The 19,070-nt window shown below is 38.8% G+C and overlaps 1 long non-coding RNA gene across 1 annotated transcript in view; it reads left to right on the top strand.

The window, feature by feature from the left end:
• Positions 1 to 16,031, top strand: part of LOC123835431 (uncharacterized) — a 50,992-nt gene extending 34,961 nt beyond the window's left edge. The window contains exon 5 of the long non-coding RNA XR_008505243.2: positions 15,073 to 16,031. This is a non-coding gene — a long non-coding RNA (uncharacterized LOC123835431). The remainder of the gene's footprint in view (positions 1 to 15,072) is intronic.
• The last annotated feature ends 3,039 nt before the right edge of the window (positions 16,032 to 19,070 follow it).

Here is a 19,070-nt window from a genome sequence, read left to right on the forward strand (position 1 = left end):
TAAACAAATGGATTGGTGTATCTTTGCCTACCTCCAGAGAGAATTTATAGATTGCATTATAAAACACCTTAAAATTAAAGGTGCCTCTATTTTGATTGACTTATAGGAACTAAGTATCTTTTTTTTTTTAAAGATTTTATTTATTTATTTATTTGACAGAGATTCTATGAGAGAGGGAACACAAGCAGGGGGAGTGGCAGAGGGAGAAGCAGGCTTCCTGCTGAGCAGGGAGCCCGATGCGGGGCTCGATTCCAGGACCCTGGGATCACGACCTGAGCCAAAGGCAGACACTTAACAGCTGAGCCACCCAGACGCTCCCTAATTATATTTTTTTATTGAAGTGTAATTGACATACCATGTTATATTAGCTTCAGGTGTACAATACAATGATTCAGCAATTCTATACATTATGCATTATTCATTATGATAAGTGTCCTCTTAATCCCCATCACCTATTTCACCCATCCCCCCATCCACTTCCCCTCTGGCAACCATCAGTTTGTTCTCTGTATTTAAATGTCTGGTTTTTTGTTTGTTTGTTTTGTTTCATAAATTCCACATGTGAGTGAAATAGTATGGTATTTGTCTTTCTCTGTCTGACCTATTTCACTTAGCATAATACTCTTTGGGTCCATCCGTATTGTTGCAAATGGCAAAATTTCATGCTTTTTTATGGCTGAGTAATATTCCATGGTGTATATACACCACATCTTTATCTATTCATCTATTGATGGACACTTGGATTGCTTCCATATCTTGGCTGTTGTAAATGCTGCAGTAAACATAGCAGTGCATATATCTTTTTGAATAAGTATTTTCATTTTCTCTGGGTAAATACCCAGTAGTGCAATTACTGGATCATATGGTAATTCTATTTCTTATTTTTTAAGGAAACTCCATACTGTTTTTCTTTTTTTTTTTTAAGATTTTATTTCTTCCTTTGAGAGAGAGAACGAGAGAGAGCACAGATGGAGAGTGAGAGGGAGAAGCAGAAACCCTCCACCCAGCAGGGAGCCCAATGTGGGACTCTATCCCAGGACTCCGGGATCATGACCCAAGCTGAAGGCAGACACTCAACCGACTGAGCCACCATACTGTTTTCCACAGTGGCTACACCAATTTGCCTTCCTACCAATCGTGCAGTAGGGTTCCTTTTTCTCCACATCCTCACCAATGCTTGTTTTCTCCTGTCTTTTTGAGTCTAGCCATTTTGACAGGTGGGAGGTGATATCTCATTATAGTTTTTTTTTTTTAAGATTGATTTATTTCTTTTACTTAGAGAGAGAGAGCACAAACAGGAGGAGGGCAGAGAGAGGGAGAAGAATCTAAAGCAGACTCCATGCTCAGTGCGGAGCCTGACACAGGGCTGGATCCCACAACCTCGAGATCATGACCTAAGCTGACCAAGGGTCAGTCACTTAACCTACTGAGCCACCCAGGCGCCCCTCTCATTGTGGTTTTGATTTGTATGTACTTGAGGATAAGTGATGATGATCATCTTTTCATGTGTCTGTTGCCCATTTGTATGTCTTCTTTGTATGTCTGTATAGAACCTCTCCCCATTTTTTAATCAGATTATTTATTTTTTTGGTGTTGAGTTTATAAGTTCTTTATATATTTTGGATATTAACCCCTTATTGGATAGATACATCGTTTGCAAATATCTTCTCCCATTCAGTAGGTTGTCTTTTCATTTTGATGATGGTTTCCTTCACTGTGCAAAAGCTTGTTATTGTGGTGTAGTCCTAATAGTTTAATTTTGCTTTTGTTTCCCTTGCCTGAGGAGACATATCTAAAAAAATGTTTCGGGCGCCTAGGTGGCTCAGTCATTGAGCATCTGCCTTCGTCTCCGGTTGTGATCCCAGAGTTCTGGGATCGAGCCCCACATCGGGCTCCCTGCTCGGCGGGAAGCCTGCTTCTCCCTCTCCCATGCCCCCTGCTTGTGTTCCCTCTCTCGCTGTCTCTCTCTCTTTCAAATAAATAAATAAAATCTTAAAAAAAAAAAAAAAAAAAGGGCGCCTGTGTGGCTCTGTTGGTTAAGCGACTGCCTTTGGCTCAGGTCATGATCCTGGAGTCCCGGGATCGAGTCCCGCATCGGGCTCCCTGCTCGGCAGGGAGTCTGCTTCTCCCTCTGACCCTCCCCCCTCTCATGCTCTCTCTATCTCATTCTCTCTCTCAAATAAATAAATAAAATCTTTAAAAAATAAAATAAAATACAAAAGAAAAAAAAAAGAAAAATGTTTCTACAGCCAATATCAGAGAAATTACTGCCTATATTTTCTTGTAGGAGTTTTATGGTTTAGGTCTGAGATTTAGGTCTTTCATCCATTTTGAGTTTATTTTTGTGTATGGTGTAAGAAAGTGGTCCAGTTTCATTTTTTTGCATGTAGCTGTTCAGTTTTCCCACCATCATTTGTTCAAGAGACTGCCTTTTCCCCATTGTATATTCTTGCCTCCTGTGTCGTAAATTAATCAACCATATAAACATGGGTTTATGTCTGGACTCTATCCTGTTCCATTGATCTGTGTGTCTATTCTTTTGACAGTACCATACTGTTTTGATTACTACAGCTATGTGGTATAACTTGAAATCTGGGATCTTTTGTGGTTCCATACAAATTTTAGGATTATTTGTTCTAGTTCTCTGAAAAATGCTGTTGGTATTTTAATGGGGATTACATTAAATCTGTAGATTGCTTTGGGTAGTATGGACATTTTAACAAGATTGGTTCTTCCAATCCATGAGCACAGAACCAGAAACTAATAATTTGTAATATAAATATAGGAGAATTCAAGAAAAGAAAAATATTTAATTCCATATGCCATAGGTCTACTGACTTGACTATTTTGATTTAAAAACAGTAATATGTTTTCTCTGTTTTCAACAAGGAAAAAAAATAATGGTAGCTAATATTTTAGCTTTTGCAAGACCTGGATTTATTTATTTGTGGAAAGTCTTACTAATCTGAACTTCCTAAATCATGTACTAGTCTTGTTCTTCCGATAAGTTTACGTTACTAATTATTTGACAATATAAAAACGTTAAGAAATGCATATGCCCAACTACACTGAGTTATAATTAGATCTTTTTTAAAGATTTGTTTTTAAGAATTTTAAACAATGTTAAAACCTACTTAGAATGAATTACTCCACTTCCACATAAAATTCATAATATCACCTCTTTGACAATATTTGATAGCAACGGTGATTGTATTATTCTATAGCCTCAGCTTAAATCATAATACCAAGATCCCTCATCAAATTTGTCCTTCAAACCTAATTGCTTCAAAACAATGCACAACAGTTACCTGCATTTTTTTTTTTAGTTATCTGCATTTTGCCTGTGACATTTTTCCATTGTCCACTTCTCATGTAATTGTCAAGTACCACTCCAACCTCAGTAATCCAATCTAAGGAAACCCATCTAATAACTCCCCCTCTTAATAAAAGTGAATCCCATAGGGCATTTACTTTAGCTCTTCAGACTCTTAGCATTCCCCCTCTTGACTGATATTACCTTGGCCAATGCTGATGTATTATTTTTTCATGGTTCTGATTTTTAAAATGATCAAAGTACGTTCTGTGCTGCATAAATTGTAACTTCAGAACTCTCTGCCTCTTAACAAGAACATGCCATCCCTTTAAAGATTTAAGAATTCAAAATACCCTGATAGTAGATATGCCTTTGGATCGTTCAAGATCTCGGCATGTTTTGAAAGCAAATGGGTCTTCTAACTTCCTTGAATCAAAGATGGAAAATGAATTAATAACTAACTAGAGACAAGACAACACCTGAAAAAATATTATTTTTAAGATACTATTAAAAGTACTGCTTAAATACTACTACAAATACATACTAATAATACTTTTGAAGCTAAAGTAAATGTCCTAGCCATCTACTGTGCAAAACTACAGCCCTTACTGATTTTCCCACGATTGTTATTATAGGGAGCACTACTTAATATGATTTCATCAATCCAGAAGGATTTATTTGAATACAATGATCTGCCTCTACAGAAGGAAAAAAGATCATAACTATATCAAAACTCTCATGCAGAGCTTTGGGTTTGGGACTTCCCGTGATGGCCACCTGGTGGCTCCCAAGTACACCTGCAAACCTTTATTACATCAGTTACAGGGAAGCGTCTGTGAGGCCAAGGATGGATTCCATCTAAAATGCAAAAATACGGTTGGGGAAATTTTACCTGAGGCCCAATAGGTAACTGAAACTTCCTTTGTCTATAAGTATCAAAATCCAGGAAAAACTGTAAAGAAAGGGCAAAGTTCAGAATCCTGCCTAAAGATTCACTTAAACATTTACAAGTAGATTCATTCTTTTTTTCTTTTTTAAGATTTTATTTATTTATTTGAGAGAGAGAGAGAATAAGCAGTGGGGGGCTGCAGAGGGAGAGGGAGAAGCAGGCTTCCACAGGGAGCCCGACGTGGGGCTCTATCCTAGAACCCTGGGATCATGACCTGAGCCAAAGGCAGACACTTAGCCAACTAAGCCTCCCAGGCATCCTACAAGTGGATTCATTCTATTGCCCAAGTGATAAAATTTTAAATATGTTTCAGTAATAGACTTTTCTTACACTTTTTCTTATTGGGACAAATGCTTTATTCTGCTAAAAGGATAATACTTTAATTGATTTTAAAAAAACAAACGGGATTTTGTTTTTTTCTACCTGAAAGGAGGAGCTTACAATTTCTATACTTAAGGATCTATGTAGAATCTTCAAATAAAACAGAAACTTTATTGTCCCTTTTATCCCCAAAGTTCTAGAAAGGTAAAACTAACAAATGATATTTTAAAATCAAAACTGTTGAAATTTCTAGAAGAGCTTAACCTTTCTTGACCTTAAAGATCAAGAAATAATCAGATACGGGGCGACTGGGTGGCTCAGTCGGTTAAGCGTCTGCCTTCGGTTCAGGTCATGATCCCAGGGTCCTGGAATCGAGCCCCTCATGGGGCTCCCTGCTCAGTGGAGAGCCTGCTTCTCCCTCTCCCTCTGCCTGCCGCTCTGCCTACTTGTGCTCTCTATCTCTCTGTCAAATAAATAAAATCTTTATTAAAAAAAATAATCAGATATGATGATTATTGACGAATAATCATAATGCGATGTACACTACAAAAAGCTCAAACTCTCACCATAGAAAATTCATATAAGAAGACCCATAACGGGGGGCGCCTGGCTCTGTCGGTAGAGCATGTGACTCTTGATCACAGGGTTATGAGTTCAAGCCCCACATCAGGCATAGTTTATTCAAAAAGAAAAAAAGAATAAGATTGAGGCTCAGATTGACTCCTCCAACAGACTTTGCCTTGTTAAACAATCCAAACTTGTCAGCTATTGTCAAAACTAATACCATGTACTCAATCACAAGGTGCAAGCTGCACTTTGAAAATGACAACATCAAATGCATTTCTACATGATATAAAACCAGGAAACTGGGTATATTGAGAAGGACGCCAAGACGCCAAGACATCAGCCTTGGAGAGGTCATATCATGGACTTTGAACTGCCAATTACTCTTAAACTCTAAGGATTAATGATTCCCACTGTACAGATTCTACAGCCTGGACATCCAATCCCACTGGAGATAACATAACTCTTAGGCTTAGTAAAAAGCTTTTAGAAGCAGGCAGCTCTGGAAATAGATAGCTACTCCAAGATTTATGAATCAAAATGATGATATAAGGTGTAGACAGGTTCTACCTAAGGTTTCCAGATTAAGATCTGTGGTTAGGACTTATATTTTGTTATTTGTTTCCTCCTTTATTACTTATATGCTTTCCTTTGTGTGGGTGAAAGGATGAGATTATAAAATGACTGCCATAATCCTATTTGCTTTTCCCTCAGCTATCTTCTTTGCCATAAACTCTTTGAACTCCCTAATTAACCTATCTCAAACAATTGCAATGGCTGCCAATGTTAATAATGGATGGATTTGCCAATGGCTTTAGACTCCTCTAATAAGACCCCCTAACATATCAATATATCTTAACTGAACTGTTGGCCTCTAACCACTAGCTGCTGTTACTGAAATCTACATAAGCCTCAAAGGAATGCAAGGAATATGAGGGATAATAATAATAATAATAATATAAGACAAGAGACTTATTTGCCCGGTTTGGTCTAAGCCAGCTGGGAAACTTGGATACAAACTGGGTTTCAAATGTTTTTTAATTTTATTTGTGATTGTTCTCATACATTGTGAGCTCCTCCATTGTCTGATATCCAGTTACTTAAATACTACTCTGAGCTATTATGTCAATGCAACATCCAGTGGGTGATACTGCATCAGGAAGACACTAAAGTCTTCATGGTTAGCCATGGTCCTGGGTCTGAGTTTGACCACAAGAAGGGAGTGAGTAATTATAATGAGAGAAATGGGACAGTCATAGCTTAACTATGGTATAGATACCAAAGGAAGGACATCAGCAGCCAATACCAAAAATGAATATACTCCCTACCTATTCCACAGCTGAAATCACAGGATTTCGGGGCAGGGGGGGATCACAAGTAACTAAAATTGTCTATCCTGGTAATAATGCAGTCTGCTTGGGTGCAAATTATCCCCTCGGTAGTTTCAGCCAATTAGCATGCTTAAGTTCAAAACAAAACAAAAAGCTTTCTCATTGTTCCACCGATTAAGGGTTCCTGTTTTGCCTCTTTGGTGACAATCTATATATGACTAGATCTCCCCGTATGATAAATGTCAGCTGTGCTTTAAACTACATGTCTGTGAGATATTCTTTGACAGGATGATGTCAACATCCAAGATAGGCAATAAAAGCAGGACAGATAGTCTGGAAGGGGGTTAAGGATCAGCACATGCAGAGTTTGTGGTACTTGTAAGACGTACAGGAAATAAGTAATTAATTAAAAGGGAAGATGAGGCTGGAGAAGAAATTAGGAGTTATTAACATAAAAGTGGTATGGGAGACATGTTAAAGTAGATTACCCACAGTGCAGGAGGAAAAAGAGTGAATCACCACCAAATTATCTATACTGTCATCTAAGGGTTTGTCTGAGGAAGAGGAGTCAATGAAGAAGACTGCGTAGAGCTATCAGAGGGGGAGGAGGGAAGCCTGTTCACAGGGATGTCAGTGGCACAGGAACAGAGAGTTTCCGGGAGAGGGGAATGGGCATGGTATGAAATACAAAGAAGGGTGAAGAAATTGAATTTTCCAAACACAAATACAAAGTACCATTGATTTTAAGACATCCTGCCCTCAGAAATGTGAAAATTATGTGTGTTAGAATTTATTAAACACAGCAGAATGTGAGCTGAAAAGAAAGCACTGGATTTGGAAATTAGGAAGGCATTGCTTGCCTTACTTAGAGAAATCCCTTTTGTGAAATTGATAAGTGTAGAACTGATGGCTGTGAGCTGAGCAAAAGGGAGGTGTGGAAGTAGGGACAGCATGCTGACTGCTATTTTGAGAAATTTGTGATGGGAAGATGTGATGAAACTGGAGATGAGGTAGAGTTTAAAGGAAGGTAATGTTTGTATGAGGAGGAATAGAGGCTGTTTGAAAGTGAAGGAGAAGAAGCTGATGGAGAGGTAGAAATTAAAGATCCATGCAAGGCAGTGTAGAATAAATTAGTGGAAGGAAGCACAGCTATGGAGTCAGTCTGGGCTGGATTTAAGTAGTGACTTCTCTACTTACTAGCTCTCTGACATTGGGCATCTCACTTAAGCATTCTGAGCTGGGGTCTTCTCATTTGTAAAAGTGGAGTAATCATTCCCCTACCTCATGTGGTTGAATGTACTAAGTGAGATTATCCACATACAGTCCTTAGCACAGTAGACAGGATATATCAAATGCTCCATAAATGGGATCTATTATTAAGAGATTAAGAGAGAGCATAACTGAGTCAAGTCCAGATGGGAAATGATAGAATCAAGCTTATAGGTGGATGAATTACCCTGAAAAGGAAGAGGGATCCCTCTGTCGTGGTTCTAAAAGATGGCCACAAATTCTTTGATACCCCTGTCTTCAAAATATAGAGGCTAATTCCCCTCCTCTTGAGTGTAGGTGGTACTTAGTGACTCTAAGAGAATGAGGTCGAAGTGACAATGTGCAACTTTGGAAAGGAAGTTATAAAAGGCATTGCCATGTTTCCCATGCTCATTCTCTTAGATCATTCAGTCTAGGGGAAGCCAGGTGATATTTCATGAAAACATGCAAGCAAGCAACCCTGTGGAAAGGCTCATGTGGCCGGGGAGTGAGGTTTCCTGCTAACAGCCACATGAAATTTTCACCTGGGAAGTTGGTCCTCTGGCTCCGGTCAAGCTTTCAGATGAATGCAGCCCCAGCTGATATTTTGACTATATGAAAGACCTAAGCCAGACCATCCCAGCTAAGCTGCTTCTAAATTCCTGACTCATGGAAACTGTGAGATAATGAATGTTTGTTCTTTTAAGCTCTAAACTTTAGGATTGTTACACAGCAATTTGTTACCACTACTTTCTCTGAGTCAGAAGGAAATTGAAGAATGACAGGTGAAGACATGCATGGTATGGAAAAGGAAAGAAAGTAGATGCCTGACAGTCTCTCTTTTCTCTGTAAATTAAAATATGAGGGATGCTACTTGCTGAGCACATAGTCGCTTGACAAGACTGGTGGGAGGTTGAAAGCCATGCAGAAAACAGGAAAGGAAATCAACGAGGAATGCACATAAGATTGATGATTTTCTTTTGGGCTTGTCTTTCTTTATGCCACACCCAACCACAGAAATTACACTTGCTACTGGAACTAGATCAGACTCCACGTAATAACCCTCCATCTCAAGTGTGAAATTTAGAGGCATTGTAGCCTGTCTGGGCCAGCCCCAGAGACTACGGTGTGGGCAAACTGCTGACAAGCAAATTCAAGGCTCAGAATGGCTCAGGCTCATCTTGGAAAAATACTCCCTGCTGTCAAAAATGATTTGCAGCAGCTATGTAAGGCCTAGCACATTATTTATGAAGAGAGAGAGAGAGTATCAGAGGAAGTATTGTAAGAGAAAAATCAACAAGCGTTATGTTTTCTGCAACAAGAATATTGCAGTATGGGGGAAACCCACAGTCTTTTAAATGTCTCATTTGCATTATTCTTTCCTCCTCAATCCAGTGCCCCCACCCACCTCTCTCTTTCTCTCAACCCTAGTTATTAGCAGGGGAGCCCTGGGAATTCTCCTGATTTAGCCAGCCTTCAATCTTATCTCAGAACAAATCCAGCACATAGAAGACACCAGGCTAGGACTGCGCCCTTCTAAAGTTATACCACTTTATAGCCCTGGTATCTTTAAACCTCTAAGGTCCCCTAGGAATTGAGTCATTGGTCTCCTTGCGGAATGATAGGTCCTGCTCTCCTTGGGAGCTTAACTTCTCTCTGCACTGATTCTGTTTGCAAATTGGGAAGCTAAAACTTCCTGCAAAACTGGTGCCTTTTCTACCTTATACAATCGAGTCCATTCATTCATTCATTCATTCATCCTTTCACTCACTCAGTTACTCAGTTATTTAGCAACTCATTGCTGCGTGCCTACTCAATAATGGGACAGTCATGTACTAAGTGTTGGGAATAAAAAGATGAATGTTGCAGTTTTGAGGAGGAGGAAAATGGCCTGCTGGCCCATACAAGCACTCTATAAATATGTGCTGAATGAGTAATGATTCTCACCCTCTGTGGGCATCTAGTCTAGTAGGGGAAGAAAGCATGTCAACAAATGATTAAAATAAAATGGTTTTAGTGCAAGAGTAAAGGAATCAGTCAAGTGTTATAAACATTGAAGACTGAATCTAGCTAGAAGTTAAGGATGGCTTGATATAGGAAACAACATTAGTTTGATCTTAAAGAACAAATAAGAGTTTTCCAGGAAGGTAGGAAAAGTCTTTGCAGGCAGACTGAAACTATACACAGGGCTTATTTTTAGCAGGTTTATTTCACTACAGTCCAGTCCTACTTTGCTAATGTAAATATTAACCAATATCTTGTGGGTTTTAGTGTTTTGACTTTATTTTTGCTTTTGTTCCCTAGGCAGTGATAGCTTGGGAAAGTAAGATTCAAAACAATTCTATAAAAGAGATTAATTTTGACAGAGTGAATGAAATTAATTCAAGGGAAAAAAGGATGTATTTTAAGTTTCTTCCTGATAAATATTCTCATTTCTAAGCCAGATGGAAGATATTCTTCTTAAAAATGGTCTCCCTGTTACTTCCAAACCTTCCTCTCTGACACCTGACTGAAAACCCAGGAAGCACCCCTGTTCCGCGCCACATCGGTGTTTACTGTCATTTGCTCCCTTTGGAGAACATCAGATATTGTACACACTAAACCAGATTGGCAGAAGGACTTGAAGGAGCCAGATGCAGTAAATCTGATTTGTCATTATCAATTCATTAGTGATTTTATATGTTGAAGAAATTCTTAATTGCATGGCAGCTTGGAAAATCATATTACACCAGGGAGTAGAATTTGCTAAGCCAATGCTTTTCTCCAAATGGGAATTTAGAAAGAACTCTTATTTGCAACAGGAAACATGAATCAGTACTGACATTTACTAAAATGTTTTAATGGGTAAGCTCAAGCATTTTGTTTCAAGAAGCTACTGGCCTAACAAGACCTGCCATTATTATCAATGGTAATTAGGTACATTTCCATGAAGTTGTCTAACCTGTTTTATTAAGCCTATAAACTTCTTTGACCATCTTAAAGGAACTAAGAAAGGACAAAATAAGAAGGGTGGGAAGTAGAAAGAGCCAAGGAGCCGAATGCTTTTCCAGTTTGAGAATTTTGGAAACTATCACTTTTGCTTTCAGCCTTGCAATCAAATTCTTATTTTCACCAGCTTACAACCATTATTGCATTTAATAGAAGTTGGCGGTTGATGGGTATTTTTATACATGACTCTGCAGCTTCAAATTATCAGTTATCTTCAGTTTCTGGTTATCAGGTATTTAGCCAGCAAAGGCATACACTATCTCCATGAGTCAATCTGTGATAAGAGGTTATCTATCACCCACCAAACCAGGCAGTAGCAAACCAGAACAGTACGAAGATTTAGAATCTTCCCTTTCTAGCTCACACACCATTATTGCTTGTCTTCAATTTTCTGGATAATTTAGGGTTTTATTTAATATGATTCTTCAAAAACTTAATAGTCATCCTAAACAAATCAAGGTCAGCCTATCAACACAAAGCAGCATTTTCCACACTCTGAGTAATATGCTTTCCACATCCAAGGGGTTCTGTGACTAAAGAGGTATGGACAAACATGTCACCAGGTTTCTTCACTACAGGTATTCTCAGATTCCTTCATGTGGTAATAGACATAGTGAATCTCTAAGAAGAAATACAGAATATACTGTTTTCCAGCTCATTTGACTACAGAGCTGTTTTTGGATGGAGGACCATCTAGTGGGGCCAGTGTCCCAAGCATCATACTTTGGGAACTATTGCTGTTCAAGTATAATTGTTATTCTTGAACACCTCCCTATTGTTAATGGAGCACCGGACACTATAAGGAGACTCCAGGGAAGGAGCAGCATATTAGTAATGATTGATTTTCCCTTCCCACAATATCCACCAAGCACCTACTGCAGACAAAGGTTCTGCCATCATCCCTTGAAAATAGTAAGGGCATCACATTCCTTCAGTGAGTGCATATGGGAACAGGAGTGACCTGTCCGGGAGACATGTCAAATCTGTTAAACTCCTCACCCTCACCTCATATCAGAGGAACTTGATGTCCAAGTTATCCACCAACATTACTTTTTTTTTTTTGTCCCCCACCCCTACTCCTTGATCCACCAACATTCTACTGTCACTTCTCACAGCACTGATGAGAAACCCTGGAAAGTAAATGGGGTTTTTGATTTTTCCTTTTTTTTTTTATTAAGATGAAATTCACATAATCTAATATTAACCATCTCAAAGTGAACAACCTGGTGTCATGTAGTACATTCATAATGTTGTGCAACCACCAACTCTTTCCAGTTCCATTTTCATCACCCCAAAATAAAACCCTATACCCATTAAGTAGTTACCCCTCTGCCCCTCCAGCTCTTGGTAACCACCAATCAACTTTCTGTTTCTATGGGTTTACCAATTCTGGATATTTCATATAAATGGAGTCATATAATTTGTGACCTTTTATGTCTGGCTTCTCTCGGTTACCATAATGGTTTTTTTTAGATTCATCCATGGTGTAGCATGTATCAGTACTTCATTCCTTTTTATGGCTGAATAATATTCCATTGTATGGATATACCACCTTTTATTTATCTATTCATCAGCTGATGGACTTTGGGTTATTTCCACCTTTGGGCTGTCTTGAGTAGAGCTGCTATGAATATCTGTGCGCAAGTATCTGTTGGGTCCCTGTTTTCAATTTGTTTAGTTACATACCTAAGAGTGGAATTGTTGGATCATGGAAATAAAATTCTAAAGCATATGGATTCTAATAAAATTCATATGATTCAGCTAGCTTGAGACAGTTTTTAATGCATCTAAAAAAGATGCATATAAAATGCACTACCCTCAGGAAGCTTAGAGGATAACTTGCTGAAGCAAGTTTCTTCTCCACACAAAACACACCTATTTCTCCCATGAACAACAGTCATTTTCAGTGAGCCATCTGAGTTTCTGTTACTCAGCTATCTAGAGTTTCTGTTGTCTTCTCATCCAATAAGCATTTAACAAAGACAATAAGTAGAGATGCCTTTTGGGAGCTCTATTATTGGGATGTGTTGTATTCATGTGAAAGCAGAAAATAATGAAGAAGAAAAAAGGTTGACACCAGCACTAGGTCAGCTATTCTGGAAAGATTTCCAAACATCCAGAATTGTTTTAATAGTCAAGTAAAATGCTTCATTTGAGTGTATGTCTCTGAGAAGTGTTAATTGTTGATTAAATATTGTTGAATAGACTGAAAACATGAAATCCAAGCATATTAATTAAGCAGGGAATTCAAGCATAGTTCTCACTTTCCATAAATGTTTCCAAATGCTTAAACTAGGCCTCATTCCAAAGCCATTCTTCCTATGGGGACGTGGAGAAAACCTTGGCTCTCATCTAATTATTATACATGATATTAAGAATTTACTGAGTTTAAATTTCCAGGAAGAAAAGAATGAGGTCTATCACCAAGGGAAACATTGGGATTCTCACTTAAGTAAATCTACATTCTAAAGTGTTATTGCTTATATTACAGCTATTATTGGCAGTAGAAATACGCAGCAATAGTCTTCCTTTACGTTTTAATTTCAGTTAAACTTAAGGTGTTACAAATAATATGGGCATATAAACAGAAGAGATGAGTATATTAATTATGATACAGTTTGTCAGACTTTAACATTCATGGTAGTAGATCTTGGGATTGGTACATCTTGATCTAATGTAGCTATGGTAAATGACATGGAGATGGCTGAATTGCTATTATCTCCAGAACTTCCTGGAAGGGACTTAAGGTTGGCAGTAGGATCTAGCAGGTCATTGTCCTAGAATATATGTGTGGTCTTCCCCTAAACCAGACTGGGAAAATAGTCTGGGTCTTGTATCCACTGGCATCTCACAGGGCAAAGAGGGACTAACCGGATAGACACATGGAGATTCTGCCGCTGCAGGCCTCTCAGAATGGGGTTGTACCCTTCCACAGAGCAAGGTTGACCTGCTCTGGCCTAATTATCTGATGTGTTGAGAGGTGAGTCACTTGGGAATGTGTTTGCTGGGTCTGCTTTTATTTTGGACAGTTATTTAGTCATCACCCTCTTTTTACCCTCCTGACATTAGATCTCCAGATATTGACTTTAAATTCCATAGGATATGAATTTAATAACATATGTATTTTTAAATAATAAAAGTAATACAGGAATGCATGCTCAAACATGGAAAAAATACCAAAGAATACAGAATGAAGAAAATGAAAGCTTTTTGTCCAAACTGCTCCCCTATTCCCCACCCCTCCAATTCCGTTTCCCTTCCCGTAAGTAAGCACTGTTAGCAGTTTGGTGCATGCCTTTCCAAAGTGTATGGTTATAGATAAAAATACATATAGATATAAAGATAAGCACTCTTTTTTTACTAAGCACTAAGCACTAAAAAACTGTATTGGAACCACTTCCTAGGGTTAATCTCAAAACAAGAATACGGATTATCTGTCAAACATCCTGACAAATTACTGCCTACCAGAATTTTACTTTTTTTTTCCCCCAGAACACTTCTGATTTAATATCTTCTGGCATGCTTCCCAGTCATGTGGCCATGAGCTGGGAGGAGATATAAATACCACTATGGCTAATAAAATGTATGCAGAATCCTGTATGTTAAAGCATTAGTATGAATTTTTAAATCTTAAATCAGAGCTAAAGGACAAATGCCTCTCAGTAAGTCAAGGAAAGCTGGAAAAAAAAAATCATAAAGAAAAAAAGGTTTGGGCATCTCTGTGAAGGGCAGGGGAGATTCTGACTCTGATTTGATTGATCAGCAAATATTTATTATTCATCTATGCTGTAGGTGTACAGAAAGATGAGGTGTAGTCCCTGCCTCCAAAGGGCTTACCATCAGCGGGAAATCAGACTGGCCAAATAGAATGGAATCAGATAAGAAAAAGCTTTCACAAGAGCTTGAACTTGATAAAGTAATAGACAGCCAGCCTCACAAGGTATCTGTACAAAGGAGTGATACAATAAAAGCAAATTAAAAGAATATGTCTTTGGGGGCACCTGCGTGGCTCAGTCGGTTAAGTGTCTGCCTTCACCTCGGGTCATGATCTTGGGATCCCAGGGTCCTGGGATTGGGCCATTTCAGGCTCCCTGCTCAGCGGGGAGTCTGCTTCTCCCTCTCCATCTGCCCCTTCCCCTCACTCACACATGTGCTCACTCGCTCTCTCAAATAAATAAATAAAATCTTTTTAAAAAAAGAAAAAAATATGTTTCGGGTGCCTGGGTGGCTCAGTCAGTTAAGCGTCCGACTCTTGGTTTTGGTCATGATTTCATGATTTCAGGGTCATGAGATCGAGCCCTGCATGGGGATTCACACTGAGCAGCCTGCTTATGATCCTCTCTCTCTCTCTCTCTCAGGGCGCCTGGGTGGCTCAGTCAGTTAAGCGTCTGCCTTCGGCTCAGATCATGATTCCAGGGTCCTAGGATTGAGCCCTGCATCAGGGAGCCTGCTTCTCCTTCTCCCTCTGCTTTTCTGTCTGCCTACTTGTGATCTCTCTCTCTGTGTGTCAATAAAATCTTAAAAAAAAAAGCTTCTCTCTCTCTCTCTCTCTTCCCCTCTGCCCCTCCCCCCACTTTCCATCCCTTCAATTCCATTCTGTAACTACTGCCTTAGCTCTGACTTTTAGGACTTTGCCTATTGCAAGGAGCTAGTGTCCAGCACTCAACTATCTCCCCATCCTTCTTCTTCCCAGGCCATCCTACACACAGCCACAAGAATGTTTCTAAAGGTCCAAGAGGGCCCCTTTCTGTTCAAAGGTCAAAAATGTCTCCCCTTTGACCACCACATAGTCTGAGCTTTTTAGTGCGAAGTTCAAGACCCTCCCATAAATCATGCTAGTCTCCTTACAGACTTGTCTCCCATTCCCTAATATGAACCTATTACTCCACTGAAATTGAACTACTTACTATTCCCCAAACCTCTTCTGTGCTGTCCTCATGTGATCCCCCACCCTTACCCCACCTCCAGAGAAAAGCAGAGTCGGAGAAAACAGCTAGGAAGCTGTTGAATAATTCAGGTGTGGGCTGATGCCACCAGGGAGAAGGTAGTGAGTGTGAGAATGCAGAGGACGGCTGATGGCAGCAGATCTTCCTGATTGGACACAGGGTTTGAAAGAAAGAGATGAGTCAAAGGTAACTAATTTTGGGCTTGAGGCAGCAAACACAATTCCTTCTCCATAACTGCTTATTCCTCATCCTTGCAGTTGTTGGAAGTTCATATTTATTTCATACTGCCTGTGTGACCTGGGACCACATATAATTAATGATTTCTCTATACTTTAGGTCACTAATATATATTTATTTAAAATAATACAGGCAGCACCTGGGTGGCTCAGTCGTTAAGTGTCTGCCTTCTGCTCAGGTCATGATCCCAGGGTCCTGGGATCGCGCCCCGAGTTGGGCTCCCTGCTCAGCGGGAAGCCTGCTTCTCCCTCTCCCACTCCCCCTGTTTGTGTTCCCTCTCTTGCTGTCTCTGTCAAATAAATAAATAAAATCTTTTAAAAATAAAATAAAATAATACAAGCAGAACAAAATACTTTAGGAGCTAGAAGTCAAGACACAATCTAAAATATTGTTGTGGGATTAAATATGCCACATTTCACATAACCTATGTGCATTTAATAGAATCTTTCATTTCATTATCAGTGTGGTTTGGAATATAAAGCTTATGAGACTATCTCATGAAAAACAACATGAGAAATTCATCTGGGTCTGGTAACAGCTGGAGCCAGGCACCTCAAAGCTCAGGGCTTGGGTTTCTCTAGCTCCGTTCTCTTGTTAGGTGGGGTCTGCTTTCTTCTCAGTCACCCTGCCTCCTCTTCCCATCCCATCTGACACCAGCTCTGAGACCACCAGGTTTTACAGTTTGAGAAATCTGGGAGTCAGTACCCAGTAATGACTCTAGAATCAGAGGGCTTGGCTGTTGAATTGTGTGCCTGTCTTGCTAGCTACAACCTGGGGCAAGTGAGTTAACCTACTGACCTCAGTTTCTTCAACTGTAAAATGAAAATAATATTAGTACTGTCTCAATAGGGCTATTTTCAGGATTAAATGAGTTAATATATATGAGTTTAGATTGGAGCCTGGCATTTGATAAGTGCTCAGTGAATGTTAACTACTAACCAAGCTTTGATTAAATTTGGAAGAACAAAAACCCTTGCTATCTACTAACTTAGCCAACAGGGGTCAGTACACAGCAATCCACATGGGGAAGCTAAATAAAATGCTTAATGGGCGTAAAAAAAGATTTTCAGTGTTTGAGGAAACATCAGTGCTTCAGAAAATTTTTGTAAAATGGTGTTAAGAAAAATCAGTAACCATAAAATTAAGCAATTAGCGAGAAACATAGGAAGAGAAAAAAAAAGGCAAAGTAATTAAATAATAAATACATTTAGAATGTCTAAAAACAATTTAAAATGCAGAAGGACATTTTAAGTGGGAATGCTCCAAAGCAGAGGCCTTGAGAATTCATGATGCAGTAGAGTACTATCTTGCCAACAAGAGCAACTTGCTCACTGAAGTAACCAAGTACGAATTTCAAGTTCTACCTTGATGTTTGGGGGATGGGAGAGGGTATGAACCATCCTATTTTCCGATTACATGACAACAGTGTTATTGCTTATTGAGTGTTCACTGTATGTCAAGTGCTTTACACACATCACCATATTTCTTTGACTTTTTAACATGAAAATGTTGAAATATATAGGATAGAATAATAAAATGAACACCCATATACACATCAATCAAGCACTGAACACTTTCCATATTTTAATTTTTCTATATTATTTTAAAATAAATATAGATATCAAAAATTTTACCCCAAAATATATTAATATGTATATCTAAAAATAGAGACATTTTTCTACATCAGCACAATACTATTATCATACCTAATAAAAAAGCAGTTGTTTAATATCATCTCATGCCCTAGTTCATATTCAGATTTAATTGTCCCCAAAATATCTTTTATATCTGGTTTATTGAACCAGAAACAAGGACAAGCCATTGCATGTAGTTATTGTGTCTCTTAGGTTTCTTTTAATCTAGAACAGCCTGCCCTCTGTCTTGCTTTTTTGTTTGTTTGTTTTGTAATTACACTGACTTAAGAGACAGCCATTTGTTCTGCAGGATGTTCAGAATTTTTCTAATTGTTTCCTCTTGGTGTCATTTTATTCTTCTATCCTTGTAGTTCCTGCTTGAGCGTGATTATATAGAAGTGAAAGAGTTTGGGAAACAATCCTTCACAGACAAAACGGGGGCATCATATTGTATCACATCAGGAGGCACATAATGTCTGATTGGTCCACTTTTAGTGATTATAAGATTGATCTAGGTTAAGATGGGAGGGACCAGATTCCTTCATTGTCACTATGTTTTTCTTCTGACTACAGCTAGCAATCCCTGGGGGATAATTTGGCCCTAGGTGACTATTCTGTTCCCTGTCACCCTTTCACCACATGGTTTCATTGATGATCCTGTAATGAATCAGTTATTTCATTAGGGGCTACAAGATGGTGATTTTCTAATTCTATCATTCATCTTACATTATTTAGCTGGAAAACTTTTGTAAAGAGAACTGTTTCCTCATCAACTGGGACTATTTGGTTACCCTGAAATACAGCTGCAAGTAGGAGGGCAGGATAAATGTTTAATTTATTTTCTTAAATTACCACTTTTCAGAGTAAAGAGTTGCTGTAACAGTCACCATGGCAAACGAGGCTTTTAAAAATTGTTTTTTATATTTGGTTTATTCTTTTGGTGGGACTTCTTTGACATTTTCAATCAATTGCAGTCATTATTTTTGGTGCTCAAATTGTTCTAATTTTGGCCAGTGGGCATTCCTTCAAGCTGGCTCCCATATCCTTTTGAAAGGACCTTGTTTTTTTTCTTGGATACCTCCAGATTTCACTGTCACAAGATGTCCCAAGCGCTCCTATTCATTCCCAGCTTTTGACCTGGCATATATCATTTCTCCAAGGAGCCCTGGGACCTTTTAGTGGAGAGTGGTATTTAGGGATCAAAATCTGGGTGCCAAGGATAACCACTGCCCTGAGTTCAAATTAATATTTTCATTTCAAAGTTAACATAAGGTTTTATTTCTTGTTTTTATACTTTTATATCTTATTTTACACTGGAGTTTTTGCGCCTAATAACATTAACAAAATTATTCTTTAAATACTTAAACCAACCCTATGAGATAGGGGATTATAAGTTATATAACTGTGATCATAATTCATGTTAAAATCGCTATTTTACAAGGAGGAAACCGTTATGAGAGGTGGCCAGTAAATGGCAGCGTTGGGATTTGAACCCGGCACGCTATTTCCATCCGGGAAGGGAGTCCCAGACATTCAGAG

This window comes from Mirounga angustirostris, unplaced genomic scaffold (assembly GCF_029215605.1).
Source record: "Mirounga angustirostris isolate CCGP_5_RB_7025 unplaced genomic scaffold, mMirAng1.0.hap1 SCAF_12, whole genome shotgun sequence".
Classification (NCBI taxonomy): Eukaryota; Metazoa; Chordata; class Mammalia; order Carnivora; family Phocidae; genus Mirounga; species Mirounga angustirostris.